The 19,214-nt window shown below is 47.5% G+C and overlaps 1 long non-coding RNA gene across 1 annotated transcript; it reads left to right on the forward strand.

Annotated features, from left to right (window-relative positions):
• Positions 1-5,571: 5,571 nt before the first annotated feature.
• On the forward strand, positions 5,572-18,511 carry LOC121133043. Its single transcript, XR_005869784.1, has 3 exons — positions 5,572-5,764; positions 6,570-6,664; positions 17,954-18,511. It is a non-coding gene; the product is annotated as an uncharacterized LOC121133043 (long non-coding RNA).
• The last annotated feature ends 703 nt before the right edge of the window (positions 18,512-19,214 follow it).

The following is a 19,214-nucleotide window of genomic DNA, read 5'->3' on the forward strand; positions in this document are numbered from 1 at the left end:
TGGGAATTTTCCATGGAGGAGAAGGGGACTCCAGATGTGTGCTTTGATACAGGGCTGGATAACACCGTCTGGGCCAGAGGAATGAGGAATGTTCCACCCTGTACCCTGCGTGTGTTTGTCTAAAAAAACACAATGAGGATGAGGACTCACCAAACAAGCCCTGCACACTGGTGACACACGTGCCTGTCACCGCATTCAAAGTCTGCAGACGCTCAGTGTAGATGAGAACTAACTGCTGGATGTCAAATAAAGTTGGAGAACTGCCAAGAATAAGTGAATTAAGTAAACAATTCACGGGTATGCAGCATATTCATCCTGTGCGATTATAACCTCTCTTGTACTCCCAAATGTTTTCCTTCCCTCAAAACAGAGTGCACGTCCATTTTGCAGTGGTCCCTCCTAGGTAGACTTGGGTGGGGCCTCGCCAGGCCTGACTGGAGGCAAGAACAGGAAAAGACAAAAGCCAGGCAGTGAGCATGGCTAGTACTGCCACACCTGTCAAGGCCGATTAATTGTGTGCCACGGTCTCCAAGGGCCACACCTTGGCCTCACCCAAGCCCTAAGCGGAGTTCAGCTGTCAACTTCTGGCTACAGTTAAGTGGCCTGGTGCCAGCTTCTCTTACCTGCCCACTCTTTCTCTCCTTTTCCTAATCTACCCCAGCACAAGTTCCATGATAACAGCATTGAGTTCTACAACCAGAAGTCACAGTCACTGTCCTTCCCCAGCAGGGCTAATTCCCTTTATCCCCTGGGTAGAGCCTTGGCTAGCTGGCTCTCCTGGAGGAGAACACAGGTCCTCTGCAAATTCACACAGAGCTAGTCTACGCTTGAGCAAGGCACTGTGGGTGCAGAGGACCACGCTCACACGCGGGCTAAAAACCAAGAGAGCAGTAGGGATTGGCTACCATGTAACCAGGATGGCCGCTGCCCACCCAGTTCCTCAAGTTCCCCCTCGGAGTTCTGGAGCCAGGAGCTCTGGACTGAGGCAGCTCCCCTCCCTACCTCTCTGCCTCGTCAGCCTACGGGAAGACTCCAAGTGGGGCCAAAGATGGCATTACTGCCCTGCACGTGGGGGCGGCATTTGGTGGACTTATGGTACAGCTGTTGAGTCTCCTAGTGATGTTGAAAATAGGGTACCAAATTCAAGAAACTAGAAAAAGTGAGGCAGGTTTATTGTTGTTTTGATTTTTCTGTGGGTTATTATTTCATTTTGTTTGAGACAGGCCCTCACTATGAATCCCTAACCCTAACTGGCCTGGAACTCACCAGCAGTCTAGTCTCAATGCCATAGGATCGCCCTGCCTCTCCCTCAGGAGTGCTTCGATTAAAGGCATGTGTCACGCCCACCAGGAAACAGTTTTGCAGAAAGGGATGCCAGTGAAGAGAAAAGCCAAAAATGATCGGAGTAATAATGGTTTGGCAGAAGACACTGTCCTAGGTCCTAGGATGGGGAGAAATTCGTCTCCTCTTCTACAGGCTGGGGCTTCCACATTCCAAACTCTCCATCTCGTTTGCCTAGGAAACAAAACCTCATCCAGTGAACAACTTGAGACTAGAGACTGCCCCTGAAGAACCATCCTGCCTCCATCTTAGGTTTAAAAGTGACCTAATTAAAGTGTTATTTCATCTTTTGTATAAAATTGTTAGTCTATCATAGAAATAACAGAGAGAAACCAGAATCTTTCTTCAGCACCTTTTGGGCAAACTGTAAATAAATGGATTTTCTTTATCGATATTCCCTGATCTATTTTAAGATGCTTAAGACTTATGAATAGGGATTGAAGAGATGATTCAATGGGTAAGAGATGCATTGCTCTTCTATAGGACTGAAGTTCAATTCCCATGTCAGGTGGCCCAGTTGCCTGTAAAAACAGCCCCAGAAGATCCAACATGCGTTTTTTTTTGGATTTCGACTGTTCCTGTGTATGAGCAGGGCTTTAGCTGTTCAGTTTTATGATATGGAGACTCCCTGGTAAAGTCTCCCAGTGCAGACCTTGGTTTCTTTGGTGTTCTTGCTGCTCATCTGTCAGAGGAGGTACATTTGAAAAGCTCGTTCTGAAGGCTTGGCTAAGCCATTCACTGAACCATAGTGGTCCTGTGATGGGAAGGCTTGGGTTTACTTGGCAGAGTGCTCATTTTCTGTGCTCTCTACATGACTTGCCTTGGCATCATCTTTATGGCATAGGCCAGGATCTAAGCTCAGAGGGCACTTGCTGGTGGAGGATTAAGCCAGGAACACATGGTTAGAAACAGAAACTGAGGCGTCTAGAGAGACAGAATGGCAGCAAACCAGGAACAAGCTTGCAAGTTAATGGCAGACAAAACCGGTAAAATATACCTTGCAGGTTAAAGTTCTGTTTGCACTTAAGACAGTTAAGAGTGAGTTCCTGTTCGTTCTGTGTTTGTTTGACCTATCTTCACCCGATGTGTTTGGTCACACGTGGGAGGGAAATATGTCAGGATGTATGCCTGCCCCTGGTTGGACCTGGTGTGAAATACAGTGGCCTTATGACCCTTGGCAAAATGCCATTTCCCAGGAACCCTAAAATGGTCATCATCCTGGGCGGTGTTTAATTAAAGCTTGCTTCAAAGTTGGCTCAAAAATTGTTGGAGCAGTCTTTCTCTCACAATCCTCGAGTGAAGGTCAAGTACTGCTTTTGCAGAGGAACCCAGTTCAGATTCCAGCACCACCTCTCACTCCAGCTCCAAGAAATCTGACCTTTCGGGCCTCTGAGGACACCAGCCCTCAATGCACAGACCCACACACAGACAGACGCACATGCACATCATTAAAAACATGAAAAGAGATAGTCTTTAAAGAAGAAGAAATACAGGGAGCCAGCAACATGGGTCAGTGGCTACAGGCTCCATCTCTGGGATCCACACAGTGGAAAGTGTGACCTGACTCCCGAAAGTTAACCTCCACATGGACATGTGACACACATACAAAATAAATGTCTCAAGCCTCATCACCTTCGTCTGCATAATACCTGCCTCTCCCACCTCGTATGGCTTGGATTTCTCTTGAGCATGCTCTCTTTGTTGTGTGTAGCCTGGGTAGGGACGGGCTTCCAGTCTTACTAAGCCAGCTAGCTTCTTTCATGTTAATTTCTATGTCCCTGATCTCCTACTACATTTAGATTCTCATGTTTGATTGTGACGCTGTCTGGACTCATCTTGAGTAACAGTGACTTCTGCTATCTGGGGCTTAGATATCTTTTGTGGTATTGCCTTTGTAACGGGAGGAAGATTGAGGTTCTTGGTTATGGCGTGATGGTACACACCAGTGACCCAAGCATTTGGGAGGTGGAGGAAGGAGGGGCAAGAGTTCAAAGCCACCCTCAGCCCCATAATGAGTTCAAGGTCAGCCTGAGCCGAGACCTTTTCTCACATAAGCAAGCAAACATTTTTGGCTTACATTTAAATTTGAGTAAATTGTTGAGAGATTCCTTCTCCTGTTTGTGTAGACTATGAGGAACAGTAATGACGAGGTATAGTAGTGTGCGCCTTTAATCCCAGCACTGGAGAGGCAGAGGCAGGCAGATGCTGAAGCAAGCCTGGTCCACAGAGCAAGTTTCAGAACAGCTGGGCCTACACAGAGAAACCCTGTCTCAGGAAAGAGAAAGGAAAGGAGGGAGGGAGGAGGAAGGCAGGGAGAGGGAGGGAGGGAGGAAGTGATGGTAGGATAATAGGTTACCATGGAGGCACTAGGAGAGAATTCCTACTGTCTGGATGCTCTGTGAATTAAAGTAGTTCCTTTTGTTGTTTCTCTTTTGGAGCTAGAGAAATGATGGCTCTGTGGTTAAAAGTTCATATTGCAGCCGGGCAGTGGTGGCACACGCCTTTAATCCCAGCACTCGAGAGGCAGAGGCAAGTGGATCTCTGTGAGTTCGAGACCAGCCTGGTTTACAAGAGCAAGTTCCAGGCCAGACTCCAAAGCCACAGAGAAACCCTGTCTCGGGAGCCCCCCCTCAAAAACAAAGAGTTCATACTGCTCTTTGGCTGAACCCAAATTCAGCTCCCAGCACTCTTATCAGGCAGCTCATAACTGCCTGTAACTCCAGCTCCAGGGAAATCCAGCATCTCTGGACTGTGAGCACCAGCATTCATTCATACATAACTCTTACACACACACATGTGTGTGCCAATGCCACATACATGCAGGTTCCCACAGATGCCAGAAGGGGACATTGGATCCTCTGGAGCTGCAGTTACATGCAGCTGCCTCATGGGGGTGCTAGGAACTGAACTAGGGCCCTCTACAAGACCAGCAAGTGCTTTTGACCACTAAGCCATTTCTCCAGCTGCTGTAGCTCTTTTCTTAGGCCTCATTTTAAGGCAGGGGACAGGGGAACTCAGGGGCCACTCCCAGAAAGTCCCTGACAATCTAAAGAAATTCTGGCAAGCTCAGCTGCAGACGCTCTGGGGGTCAAAGCTCTCTGCTTGCAGGACTGTGTGGACCAAAGTCTCCCCGGTTGATGGCCTTCAGATAACTATATCGGTTTATGACAGCGTTCCAGAGCCAGGCAGTAATCAGTCACCTTGTGTACCAGGAAGAAGTCTCCCTTTCCACTTCTCCTCCCTGTTGTTTTCTGTGCTGTGTGACAACTTAAAAGCTCACAGTATTTGCCATCTATAACTCATTCTGTAGACCAGGCTGGCCTCCAACTCACAGAGATCCGCCTGCCTCTGCCTCCCAAGTGCTGGGATTAAAGACGTGCGCCACCAACGCCCGGCTGTCTGTGTCTGTTTTAAAGCATCTTTTTTTTTTTAATTATTACATATACAGTGTTCTGCCTACATGCCAGAAGAGGACACCAGATTGAATTGTAGATGGTTGTGAGCCACCATGTGGTTGCTGGGAATTGAACTCAGGACCCCTGGAAGAGCTGTCAGTGCTCTTAACCTCTGAGCCACCTCTCCAGCCCCTGTCTGTGTCTGTTTTAACTGACCTGATGGAGGCCGAAGAAAATATGATGGATGAAGAAACAATCTTTGTACATTTATACATTCGAGGGACCCCAGGACTCCAAAGAGACGAGATAAATGCTTCCCAAGCCTACCTTGACTGACTGTAGGTGCCTAGAATCTGGTTTTATTTTTTAATGTTTATTTTATTTATGTGTGTGCTGGAAGGAGGTCCAGAGGCCAGAAGCGGGATGTCAGAACTCTAGGAGCTGGAATTTCAGACTCGTGGGTCTCCCAGTGTAGGTGGTTCTACCTGGGTTCCAGTCCTCTCAAAGAGCAGTGTCTTTTTAACTGCTGAGCCATTGCTCTTAGCCCCTAGGAACTAGGCTCTTAAAGGGGTTTTGGAGATGCTTGCCTCTCCGAATACGGTCTCACAGGCAATCATGTTAGAACATACTGTTGTTACATGTCTAAAGTTTACCAGTAGCGAGTCCCATGTGGAGTTTATCGGTAGACAGGAAAGGAAGGGGGCGTGAGCGGGAACCAACCCCGGGCAGAGCGGAGAGAATGAGGTAAGAGAGGAGAGGAGGGAGCGTAAGTGGGCGGGGTCTGCCCTTTAAAGGGGTCCTTTGCACCTGCGTGCAGACTGGTTCTCATGGAACCCTGGGCTGACCAGAGTGCTGCCTGAGTGCATTCTGCCAGGTAACATGCTCTGGCCAGCAAGGCACAACGGGACTCGAGTCCACGGGAACCTGGGAACCTGGAATGAATGAGATAAGCGACACGAGAGAGATGGGCAGCAGGACAGCATGGCTGATCGAGCTGCGTTTAATGAGGTTTAAATGGGGGAAATGAGGTAAGGGGATGGGGCAGAGGGATGCAGGGCAGTGAGGGAGGGGTCGTTGCCTAGTAACCAGGCCACTGAAGGTGAGCAGGTAACAGGTGTTGGCAAGGTTAAAGGGTCGCAGAGGGAGGGTTTAAGTGATCTCATTGTGGAATGTTTCCTTCTTGCCATGGGCTATTTCCTGTGAGTCCAAGTTCTATTCATCAGGAAGCTGGGGAGGGGATGGACTATTCTTGAAAAATACTGACAGTATTTACAAGAGGTTCTAAATAACAATGATCGCTCCCGACATCATATGAGTGCAGGTGTCTGAGGGAGCCAGAAGAGGGCCTCAGATTCCTTGGAACTGGATTACAGGTGGTGACAAACGGCTTGCTATGTAGATGGTTAGGAACAAAACCCACAGCTTCTGTAAAAGCAGCCAGGACTCTGAACCACTGAGCCATCTCTGATCCCTCTGCTGTTGATATTTCTTTCAGTAGTTTACACACCAAGTACAGCATAAGACTCCAGGATCCCCAAGAGTAAGGTCAGAAATCTGAAGGAAATTGTAGCTACCTTGGAGGGAGGGGAGACACTCTAAAGAGAAACATTCACGTCCCCTCCCTCTGCTCTCAGAATTCAAACAATGATCCTTTCAGAATTGACAGTTCCCAGGAAAGCCTACTGGGGGCGGGAAAGGCTACAACCCTGGCTGTTGTTTCGCTATTTCCTTCAAATGGAACCTTTCCCTCCTGGAGAGGGAAGTACACTAAACTCACAAACCTCCAGAAGTTCCTGAAGCTTACAGGTCTCAAGCTCCCCTCTCCTCTGTCAGGTTGCGGAAGCAGTAACAACTGCAGACAAGAAGAGACTTTCCAGCTAGCTGAGCAGCCTACAAGCCACACAGAGAGCTCCGGGACTGCAGCCTTTGTGAGTCATTAGCATGCTGGGGTGGGATCCCTTTCAGTCATCGATGGTCATAGGTAACCCTTCACCCACACCCCTGTAAGAAAGCCTTCAACCAGCCTGGCATTGGTAGCACACGCCTTTAATCCCAGCACTCGGGAGGCAGAGGCAGGCGGATCTCTGTGAGTTCGAGGCCAGCCTGGTCTACAGAGTGAGTTCCAGGACAGCCTCGAAAACAATACAGAGAAACCCTGTCTCGAAAAACCAAAAAAGAGAGAGGCCATCAAACTCCTTTGTCTAGGGATTTGTTCTAGGGTCATATTGGAAACTGAGGAAAAGGCTCTCGAGATTGGTTAATTCTCTGTGCCATCATAGGCTCAGCCAACAGAGGGCCCAGTCACCCTGTGCTTGTCCCCTGGCTCACCCAGGGAAGTGCCTGTGCTCTGTCCTGGTGCTGACCACCCAGCTAGGGTGACTGAAGCCTCTGCCTCCCGAGGGCTGGAATTAAAGGCGTCATGTGCCACCATCGCCTGATTTTCAGTTTCCTTTGTAACAATTAGTTAAAAATTTAATTATTTTTATGCTCCTCATTGGTGTTTTGCCATGGGCGTCTGTTGCTGGCCTGACGGTCTGGCAGCTGTTCCTCTCTGCAGGTGTTGATTACACGCTGTTCTCACAGCTATCAAGGGGCCACATTTATTCTACTTTCCGGAACTGGGTGGGGACGTCTTGTTAAAGGCCAGTCTTATGGAACAGGCATGGCGGAAATAAAGACAGTCTTTTGAAGCAGTTTCTCTGTGTAGCCCCGGCTGTCCTGGAACTTGACTTGCAGATCAGGCTGGCCTTGAACTCAGAGATCCACCTGCTTCTGGGCACCTGCCACGACCTGAGAATGAAGACTTCCTGTCAGACTGTTGAAACAATGGATCCCAAAGAAATGGAATCTCCCCAGGAATCTCATGCTGAGGGAAGGGAAAGGCACCAGCCTGAGGGGGAGGTTGTCTCCCAGAGAGGTTGCTCACAGCTCTAAAACCTTGTCCAACCACCTTACAGGATGAGCTTTGACAGGGACTGTGCACATCTTTGGATCTTAACTCTGACCTCACTCCAGGACACTAATTATGGACTTGGGCGGTTTCCTGGATCTCACAATTTTCAATGACCAATTGAAGCTGAATAAAGCCCATGTTAGAGCTTTGTACTTGCTGTGAAGCCCTGGCTGGTCTAGAACTCACTATGTAAATCAGGCTGGCCTCAAACGAAAGAGATCCACCCGCCCCTGCGTCCCAATGCTGTATTTCCACATTAAAGGCATGCACCACATCGGGTCCCTAACTTCTTTAAGAATGTGACAGGTTTGTGAACCTACGTCTCAGGACTGAAAACAGTCCTCAGCTCCAGCCCCTGTTAACTGAAGTTCCCAGCTTGGGAAATGGAGGAAGTTGCATCTGCTTCTGGGATTTCCGTGGTTGTAGTGACCCGGGATGTTACAGATCTGGAACCAAATTATCTTGGACTATCTTTAGCTTCTTTTTGTTGTTGTTGTTTTGTTTTGGAGACAGGGTTTCTCTGTGTAGCTTTGGAGCCTGTCCTGAAACTAGCTCTTGTAGATCAGGCTAGTTTCTCTCTCTCTCTCTCTCTCTCTCTCTCTCTCTCTCTCTCTCTCTCTCTCTCTCTCTCTCTCTCACTCAGAGAGCTGTGCCTGGCTGAATGCGGTATCTTTACAAAGCTGGGTTTCTATTTTGGAATAAATTTCTGTGTCTTAAATCTGATATAACCTGCAAAACATGTGACCCCATTACATGATGTATATCCTTGTCTTCCTCTTTCATTGTATTTTTCTAACAATTCTCTTGCCCCAGCACACACTACAGCTGTTAATCTTTTACCTCTCTCCCATAAAAGGGACCTGAAGAGGCCAGGAGGAGGGACTGCTTCCTAAAATCCTGATCTAGGGTGATTCAGCTGACGAGCCCGTCCTGGGTGCACCTCTGAAATAAAGCTTGCACCAATTAGACAAGTGTGGAACTGGTTTTTCCCGCTCCAACTTTTTGGGGTTTAACACCTACCTGCACCCACAGTGTGGCTCACAACCGCCCATAACTCCAGTTCCAAGGGATCCAATGCCCCTTCTGACAAAAAGTGCATACACATACAGTAAAAATAAACACATCTGCTAAAAAACATTGCAGGTACCTTGTTTATGGCGTGTATGTGTGTGTGAGCAGCATGCCAGTCACCAGGGGTCTCTGGATCAGGTGTTAGGACCCTCCCCCCACCATTTCCTTTTCCTGTGGAGGCAGAGCCTCTTGTCAGAGAAGAAAGGCTCTCATCTGCATTCACCCCCCCTTTACTGATGTAGATCCATGTAAATTTCTCTCTGCGAAAGTTTTCACAGCCATTCCTGCCTCAGTCTGATGCTTTGGTTAACCCTTTCCATTCAAAATGTGTCAGAGGAGCAAATGAATTTACACCGTCTTTCTGTGTGCCGCAATGACAACCATGTGACTTCACTCCACGACCCTGAACTATAGATCTAAAAATGCTATGCAGTTTGTACTCCCCACAAGGGAACCCTGTGACGGACTATATAGCTTTTTTTTTTTATTGGTTTATCTTATTAATTTTTTGTTTTTGTCTTTTGAGACAAGGTTTCTCTGTGTAGCTTTGGGACCTGTCCTGGAACTCGCTCTGTAGACCAGGCTGGCCTCGAACTCACAGAGATCAGCCTGCCTCTGCCTCCCTAGTGCTGGGATTATGGGCGTGAGACACCATACCAGGTTTATTTTTGTGTGTGTGTTCAGAAGTCAGAGACCAACTTAAGGAGTTCTTCATAACACCACATGGGGCCTGGGGACTGAACAGAGGTCATCAAGCTTCATGGCTAGGGTGTTTAATCTTCCAGTCACCTCACCAGCCCACATCAATATTCTTGTTCTGCAGTTAGGGTCAGAGTCTGAGCGCTGGCAGTCCTAACATGCTAGGTTCAGGTACCCTTCAGCTATTGGTCAGCTCAAGTAATTGAGTGCTGAAGGGCAGAGAAAGGAGACTTGATCAATATGGACACACAGGAGCGAGTAGAAGAAACAGCCTTCTGTGGCTGTCCCCACCCATGAAGGGATCAGGACATCAGTTGCCTTGTGGTTTAAGTAAAGGGTAAAAGGTAAGCGTAAGCGTCTGGGCGTGGTTCCCCCACATTGTCTCAGCTTGTCTTTCCGAAGATGTTCTAACTAATTGTCAATTTGTGTGAGATCTCCTTCCGATCGGCAGGCTGGCTTCAGCCTTTTCCTTTCCCCAGCTGAGGTTCCTGTAGCTTGAGGTCCACGTGGCGTAGTCCAATAGCCAAAGGGAGGACACAAGCATCTGTTTAGAATAAATCCATTCTAGCCAGGCTGGCTACACTCTGTGCAATGATCTGAACCTGGATTTTTTAATTAATTAAATTTTTTATTTTATGCGTATGACTGCTTTGCCTGCATGTACGTCTGTTTATCACAAACAGAGGTCAGAAGAGGACATTGGACCCCCTGGAGCTGAAGTTACAGATGGTTTGTGAGCCACCACGCTGGGGGCTCTCTGGAAGAGTAGTTAGTGCTCATAACGGCTGAACCATTTCTCAGCCCCCTTACTTAGCCTTACATTCTTCCATACGTGTGTTTCTGCAGGGCAAATGGCAGCTTCTTCCTCTCTGCAATTTTTCTCATGAGACTTAGTTTTAAGGACTAGGCCTGGAAATCAAACCTGTGAGGTACAGGGATGACCAATGCAGATTTGAGGCAATGGTGTTCCTAGCGCCCCGCGTGGTCTCTCTGGCTCCTCCCCCTCCTGGAAGTCTCTCCCATGCAGCGCAGGACTCAGTCCCCCCTGGAGCAGTATAGCTGCCATCAGCAGCTGCTGGGAAACTGCCTGTGTCCATAAATGTCTGCAGGGCAGTCCCACCGCGCCCGCCCAAGTCCGGGCAGAAGCATCGAGATTAGGAACCGTGGGTGGAGGCTGGTGTCTGGGGAGGCATATTGGGACCGGAAGCTCCTTCTGTATTGTGTGCTCAAATGGCCTTCACCTCATGACTTCACAGCCTAATTTAGGTAAAGCCTCTAATGCCAAGCTCTGGGACACCCAAGTGAGGCCCAACTTGCCCCCGGCTGTTCCTGCCTCCTAACCTAGGCCCTTCAGAACAGGGAGACCCCTCTCTCGTGTGCAAGTGCCGGTGCGAAGCACCCATTATTCCGCTCTCCCTCCAGAGACTCCAGCTAGTCCTCCCCTCTGAGACGATTACTTCTGTTCTGGGGCGGGGCTTCCCGGCATGGATAATTGCCTCTATTTGGGCATAGATGCATGCCACAAACCTGTTTCTCAGCCAGTCCTCTTATTTCCAGAATTCAACCCGACTACAGAAAAAAAGGTTAAGGAGGTAAACACTATGTCAGAGAGGGACAGAACAGACCTCGGTGGGCTGGGGTGGTGGCTTGCACACAGGCAGGAGGACCTGAGTTGGAACCTGACACTCATGAAAAACGACAATTGTGCCCACGCTTGTGTTGGGATGAGACAGGAGTCTACTGAAATGGTGAGCTCAAGATTCTGGAAATGAGGAGAGGGTAAATCTTTTTTGTCCCCCAGTGGTATAGTAGTGGTAAATTGCCCAAGATCTATCCATGCTCATGCAAGAGGGCAAAATTCAGTGGGTTTTTTTTTTTTTTTTTTTTGGTTTTTGAGACAGGGTTTCTCTGTGGTCAGTGGGTTTTTATACGTGTGTATGTACTTGTACTTTATATACTAAATGGAGGTGGAGACGTCACTCAGGGGTTAAGAGGCAGAGGCAGGCGGATCTCTGTGAGTTCGGGACCAGCCTGGTCTACAAGAGCTAGTTCCAGGGTAGCCTCAAAAGTCACAGAGAAACCCTGCCTTTTGAAACCCTCCATGTGAGTTCGAGGCCAGCCTGGTTTACAGAGTGAGTTCCAGGACAGCCTCCAAAACAATACAGAGAAACCCTGTCTTGTAAAAACCAAAAAAAAAAAAAAAAAAAAAACCAAGTTATAGAGAAACCCTGCCTCGAAACCCTCCAAAAAAGGACATGATTTCCATTCCCAGCAACTTCATCAGGTTCATCATTGCCTGTAGCTCCAGCCTGGGGGCTCAGACCCCTCTAGGCTCTGTGAGCCTTGTTTGTTCATGCACAGACATGTATACACACATATCCTACAAATAACTCTTTTAAAAAATAAACAAGCAGGGCAGTGCTGACGCACGCCTTTAGTCCCAGCACTCAGGAGGCAGAGGCAGGCGGATCTCTGTGAGTTTGAGGTCAGCCTGGTCTACAGAGCGAGTTCCAGAACAGCCAGGGCTATACAGAGAAACCCTGTCTTGGAAAACCTAAATAAAGAAAAAAAGAAAGAAAGAAAGAAAGAAAGAAAGAAAGAAAGAAAGAAAGAAAGAAAGAAAGAAAGAAAGAAAGAAAGAAAGAAAGGCAAATGAATAGATGAGAGGCTGGAAAGACGACTCAATAGTTAAAAGTGTTTCTTGCTTCCCTAGAGATCTTCAGTTTAGTTTCCAACACTAATGTAGTTGGCTTGCAATACTAGCAACTTCAGTTCCAGGAGGATCCTGGCCTCCTTAGTACCGGTACACAGGTAGTGCTGGTTTCTGCAGGAGCAACCAGCCTCTGCAGCCGCAACAGTTCCATCATCTGTCACCAGGTGCCTTTCCACTGTCAGCTGTTCCCCATGTGCACCCTCTAGAGGTGCCCACTAGGCAGCTGGCTGGGCTGTGGCTGCACTCGAAACCCTGTCTGGGAAAACCAAAAACAAAACAAAAAGAGTGCCCGCTGGGCGCTGGACTCCAGGCATAGCTTGCTCTGTTTGCCTCCCTCTTGCCTCTTGTTCCTTTGTCTCTTTTCCGTCTCTCCTTCCAGTTTCAATCAAAGGCCGTCCCTGCACCTCCCCTGCCCAGTGAACTTCCCATGTGAGCTCCGTGGCATAGGGTGACTTTGTGGTACCCCTTGGCCCCAACCCACCAAGGTCGCCTTCCGCCAGTGCATGTGGCATACCTTCAGATGCACAAGATAGACGCTCAAGGCTGACTTCTCGCCTCTACAAGTACAAGCACAGACAAGCACACAACCCCTTCACATGCACGCGCGTGCGCACACACAGACACACACAGACACACACACACACATCCCCTCACAGGCAAACACATGACCTCACTGTTCACAGACACAGGTAAGCACACATCCCCACATGCATTCGTGCAAGCACAGTCTGTCTGTCTGTCTGTCTGTCTGTCTCTCTCTCTCTCTCTCTCTCACACACACAAAATGACTGAAGCCCAGAGTGTCATTGTCCTTCTCCAGACTCAGAAGGATCACTGCAAGGTCAAGGTCAGCCTGTCCTACATAGTGAGACTCTCTCAAAAACAAGTCAAAACTGTTAACTATCTAATTAGCTAAATGAAATAAAAGACATAGAGCTAGGCATGGCGGCACATCTAATCTCAGTTACTCTGGAAACCTAGCCAGAATTATTTTTTAAAGATTTGTTTATTAGCGCCCGGCATTGGTGGCTCATGCCTTTAATCCCAGCACTCAGGAGGCAGAGGCAGGCGGATCTCTGTGAGTTCGAGACCAGCCTGGTCTACATAGCTACTTCCAGGACAGCCTCCAAAACAATACAGAGAAACCCTGTCTCGAAAAACCAAAAAAAGAAAAAAAAAGATTTGTTTATTTATCACATGTACAGTGTTCTGCCTACATGCCAGAAGAGAGCACCAGATTGACTTGTAGATGGTTGTGAGCCACCATGTGGGTGCTGGGAATTGAACTCAGGACCTTTGGAAGAACAGTCAGTGCTCTTAACCACTGGGGCATCTCTCCAGCCCCCCCAGAATTATTATTATTTTTAAATGAATGGGGGGAGGGGGAGCAGTGTCTGTGCCAAATGCCTCCACTCTGCCTCCCAAGAGCCGGTATTAATGGCATACGCTACCACCTCCAGGCACAAATACATCTTATAAGGAATAATAATAAAATAGTCTTAGCAGACACTAATTTGTACCCATCCAGAAGCTTAGCTTGTCACCAGCTAGAGTCTGAGACTTGTGGCAGTTTTCCCCATTTTGCTGTAACTCTGTAACCTCAACCAATGTATTTGGTAAACAATTTAATTTACGACCTCCTTTTCTTTGCAATCAGTAAAATGTCTTCTGTGCAGCCACTTTCACAGAGCAAACATGGTATTTATGGCAATGTAAATCTGTGTTCCAGCCAGAGAATCACTGGTATTTGGTTTCAGAAAAAAAAATCTTAAAAAGGGAGTGGGGGCTGGAGAGATGGTTCAGGGTTTAAGAGCACTGGCTCCCCTTCCAGAGGTCCTGAGTTCAATTCCCAGCAACCACAAGGTGGCTCACAACCATCTACATGCCAGAACACTCTGTACATAATAAAAAACTTAAAAAAAAAAAACTGTGTCCCCACAGTTCACTTCTATTATGGAGGCTCATGTCCATAATCCCAGCACTCTGGAGGCAGAGGTAGGCAGATCTCTGTGAGTTCAAGGTCTACATTGTGAGAACTCTGGGATTATGTAGAGAAACCCTGTCTCAAAAACAAAAACAAAAACAAAAAAAACCAAAAGGCAGGTCTGGTCTTCTATGCCTTCCATTCCAAACTCAGCACTTGAGGAAGGCAGATCTCTATGAGTTTAAGTTCCTGTCTCAAAAACTAAACAAAGCAAAAAGTATTATTTCATTTATCTACTTGGGAGAGTAAGGGCACATGCCACAGTAAGTGTTAGTTGACAACATCCAAGAGTCAATTTTCTGCTTCGACTATGTGGGTCCTAGAAATTGAACAGACTCCTCAGAAAGCAAGCACCTTTACTGGCTGAGATGTGTGCCGGGTCTGCCTGCGGTACTGGCGGGAGCTTTAGGACTAAGTAGAGGAAGAATTAGAGTGGACAGGAGTTATGCATGACGGAGCAGTCTCTTCAAGGTCTCTCTGGCTGATCACTGTCTCAGAGATGTTCTGGTTCTGAGGGCTGGCTGGAAGATGAAGTCCTTACTGCAAGAGTGAACAGGCTTTTTCCCTGGAGACACTTGGTCTTGCCCCAGGGTGCAGCCTCAGGCAGCAGAGGTAATTGCTTTTATTGGGGGGTTGGTCAGTTCTTCTGTTCCTGGGAACCAAAGGTAACTTTAAGTTTAGGGTGATGAGTCTGTGTGGTTGATCTTGAAGTGCAAAGACAGGGATAGCACAGGTTTTTAGACAGACACTCCTTAAATGACTAACACGCCCATGCCAAGTCAAGCAGGCATCTTAGCAAAGAGGACAGGAGTGAGGGAACAGGGACATAGGTCTGTACCATCACCCTCAGCAGCCTGGGGAGTTCCCTTGATTTTTAGGAGCCTCCACTGAAACCAAAACAGGATTCGTGGCATAGGTGCAGGAAAGAATTTCAGACAGTGTGAACCAGAGTTGGGGTTTTATTAAAACTGAAAATTTGCACCTAGCGTGGTGGCCCAGACTTGGGAGGCAAAGACAAGCTAATCTTTGTGTTCAAGGCCAGCCTGGCCTAATAGGGAGTTCCCAAACAGGCAGGGTATGGAGAGAGACTCTTTTTTTTTCTTTTGAGGGGGGAGGAAAGAGTTTATTTGGCTTACGCTTCAGCATTGCTGTTCATCACTGAAGGAGGTCAGGACAGGAACTCAAACAGGGCAGGATCCTGAAGCAGGAGTTGATACAGAGGACATGGAGGGGTGCCGCTTACTGGATTGCTTACAATTTCAGGGGTTCAGTCTGTTATCATCATGGGGGGAGCATGACAGGCATGATGCTGGCAGCTTAGAGTCCTACATCTTGCAGACAACAGGAAGTCCAACTGACACTAGGCAGTGTCCTGAGCATAGGAAATCTCAAAGCCCACACCCATAGTAACTACTTCCTCCAACAAGGCCAGGCCCACTCCAACAAAGCCACGATCCCTGTGAGTGTGGAGATTATGGAGGCCAATTACATTCAAACTACCTCATTCCACTCCCTGACCCCCATAAGCTTGCAGTCATATCATAATGCAAAATGCAGACTCCAACCCAAAAGTTCTCACAGTCTATCACCGTCTCAACGGTGTTTAAAAGGCCAAAGTTCAAAGTCTTCTCTGAGATTCATACAATCTCTTAAATGCAACCCCCTATAAAAATACTAAAAAAAAAAAATATCACATACTTCCAACACGTAATGGCACAGGATATGCATTACCATTCCAAACCTTAGGGAAGGGAGCGGAGTGAGGAAATAGTGCACCAGGGCAAGACTGAAACCAGCTGGGCAAGCTCCAAACGCTGCATCTTCATGTCTTCAGATCTCTGACTTCTTTCAGCTTGGTTGACTGCAGCGCACTCCTTTCTCTAGGGCTGGTTCCATTCCCTGTCAGCAGCTCTCCTCAGCAAGCATCCCACAACTCTGGCGTCTCTTAACATCTTGGGGTCTCCAAGGCAATCCAGGCTTCAACTTTATAGCTTCATGCAATGGCCTCTCTAGTATACCTCCATTCAGGGACACCCCTGACACACGCCTGGCCACAGAGGCCTTCTTTCAGCACGGTGGCAAATTCCATAACCCGTTTCTTCTATCCTTAACTCTAAAGCCAGAACTTTGTGGCCAAAGCTGCCACGTTCTGCCACTTACTGCTTACTGGGGCTGGAACATGGTCCCGTTGTTCAATGACACCGGCACCAGCTTTCTGTACTTCACTGCCTAAGTTGACTGTCCTCGAGACTCTGGAAAAAGAAGAGAGAGAGAGAAAGAAAAAGAAAAAGAAGAAAGAAAGCATGAACATGGGCTTCTCCAGGAAGCATGAGAGATAAGGAGGAACCTTCCAGAGAAGACTAAGACACACTTAAGTGTGGGTGTGGATTTCTCAAGAGAGAGACTCCAGATTAAGGTTCTTAGTATCAGCTTTGTGTTTCAGTTTCATTTCTGTTGCTATGATAAAATAACTTAGCAAAAAACAATAAGGGCTAGGAATGGTGGCATGGGACTTTAATCCCAGCACTCAGGAGGCAGGGGCCGTTGGGTCTCTGTGAGTTCAAGGCCAGCCTGGTTAACACAGAGAGTTCTCAGGTCTGCTGGGGCTACAGATTGAGACTTTGTCTCTAAAAGAGAAAAGAAAGAAAGAAAGAAACAAAGAAAGAAAGAAAGAAGGAAGGACAGTACAAACAAAAACGAAGCAACTATGGAAAGAAAAGGGCTTACTTTGACTTAAAATTTCAATTATAGTCCATGATTGTGGGACAATCAGGGCAACAACTAGCTACATCACATCCATAATTAAGAGCAGAGAGAAACATATGAATATATTCATGCTTACTTGCTTGCTCGTGCTCAACTCAATTTTTTCTATCTTTAAATAGTTGGGGACCCTCAGCCTAGGGAATGATGCTCCCCACAGTGGAATGTGCCTGCTCCCATCAATTAATTTAAAGACAATCCCCACAAATATGACCACAGGCCAACTCAATGTACACAGCCCTTCACAGAGACTCTTTCTAGGTGATTCTAGGTTGTGTCAAGTTGATAATTAAAGCTAAACATTACCACATACATGTATCATTTTGATGCCTTTCAAGTTGTATCTCAAAAGGTAAGAAGCCTTCCCCTTCTTCCTTTCAGTTCGACTTTTGGTAAATGAGATTATCGAATAAGATGTGACTGCTGGTTCATAAGGTAAACCCAGGAAGGAGCCTTTAGGCTTAGAGTTTCTGGTGAAATTCCTAGAGAGCTGCGGGTTTATAGCTGGGAAGGGCTAAGGGCTTTAGGCAGTTGTTAATTTTGCTGGAATTCTTGTTTTTCTGCTAATGAAAGGCTTCAACCAGGTTTGCGGGTGAGGGGTCCTCTTCACTTTTCTTTCTTTCCTTCCTTCCTTTTTTTTTTTTTTTTTTTTTCGAGACAGGGTTTCTCTGTATTGTTTTGGAACCTGTTCTGGAACTCTCTCAGTAGACCAGGCTGGCCTCGAACTCACAGAGATCTACCTGCCTCTGCCTCCCGAGTGCTGGGACTAAAGGCATGTGCCACCAACGCCCACCTTTTGACTTTTCATGCACTTATACTCTTTCCTGTCTTTCTACCTGTCTCAGAGATAAACACAAAACTGAAGGCAGAGATGCCAAAGAAAAGTCGGTATGTCCCTACCCTGGTTGACTCTGGGGTTGTCCCTATCCTGTGGGGGTAGGCCAGCCACTTCATCAAGTAACTTCACGGTGTACACCTATAGTCCTCGCAGTTGTCAGAGAACCTCTCATTTGAAAGGCTTCTTTTCATTGCAGCAGCTGCCAGGATCCTGCAGAGCGCCTGTACTCAACTACAGAGGGGTTTCCGATGCGCTCCGCTCACGTGACTGCCGGTGGCATCTCTCAGACACACAGCGGAATTTATTGCCACACTCGGGAGGGCAGATGGTGCCTCCGCACAAAAGGCCACGGTCACACCAGAGCCCCAACAGTTCAAAGAAGAGTGAGAAGCAAGAATGCCTCTGTTCCTTTCTTAACAATTGATACCCATCCTCACTCCTGTGTGGTGTCTTCATAAAGTACCAACTTCCTTTAAGGACAAAAGAAAATACGTTTTTCTAGCAATACACAGGGGTGCAGTTTCATAGGATTACCAACCACGGACCATGGAAGCAAGGCAGGATTGATGGCCGCAGGACCATGCAGCCAGATAATATCACGGTGGCAACACAGATGGCCAGGTTGCAACCAGGGCTGGCTTCTAACCATCCCCAACACCCTTCTTCTACCAGCTAGACTTTACTTCTTATTATTCTACACTCTCCTGAAAGTGTGTCACATTTTGGTGACCAAGTGACCAAACACATGAGCCTATTGGAGGGTGAGTGGGGGAGGGGAATATTTCACACCCAGACCTTAATAGCAAGGAAACCTATGTTGTTAGTACCTATTTAGCTTTGCTCTTGGTGAAGGTAGGGTGTGTCAAGTTCCTGAGAGTTTTATCTAAAAGTCACAAAAAAACGGTAGGTCGGATTCAAAGGTTGATAGTAATTGGCTGTTTACAGGGAAAGAGCTCAAGATAATTTTGGTTGTGCTACCTAGAGCATTCCATCTGTCTATAACCTAAATGGTCTGCTTAGCCAGGGTCAAGCAGTGTGCCCAGTTGGTCTAAAGATGGTGGCTTCCGCAGAGACCTGCGTTGACCTGCTTTCACCAGAAACCTGGGAAGCACCCTTTGTCCTTGGACACTGTTCCAGAAATGGAGGCTGGGACTCCAGACAAGAGAGACAGAGACAGACGTGCAGAGCTAAGGCATTGAGGACACAGAACTTGAGACAGACACAGGTGCTGACGGGTGTGGGTGTGCTCTAGAGATGACCCAAGGCCTCTCCCAGGTCTGTAAAGAGTCTGCTACTGAGCTGCACCCAGTTGGGACTCCCCAAACTCACACAACACTGTGGTAGTGAGGGATTGGGAGGAAGATACATTTCCTGATAGACAAATGAGAAAGGACTAGGACTTGGTAATAAAGGCGTTGAATTTCCAAAATGGCAGGCTTCTTTACCCTCCTGATTTG

This window comes from Mesocricetus auratus, unplaced genomic scaffold (genome assembly GCF_017639785.1).
Source record: "Mesocricetus auratus isolate SY011 unplaced genomic scaffold, BCM_Maur_2.0 Super-Scaffold_100019, whole genome shotgun sequence".
NCBI lineage: Eukaryota > Metazoa > Chordata > Mammalia > Rodentia > Cricetidae > Mesocricetus > Mesocricetus auratus.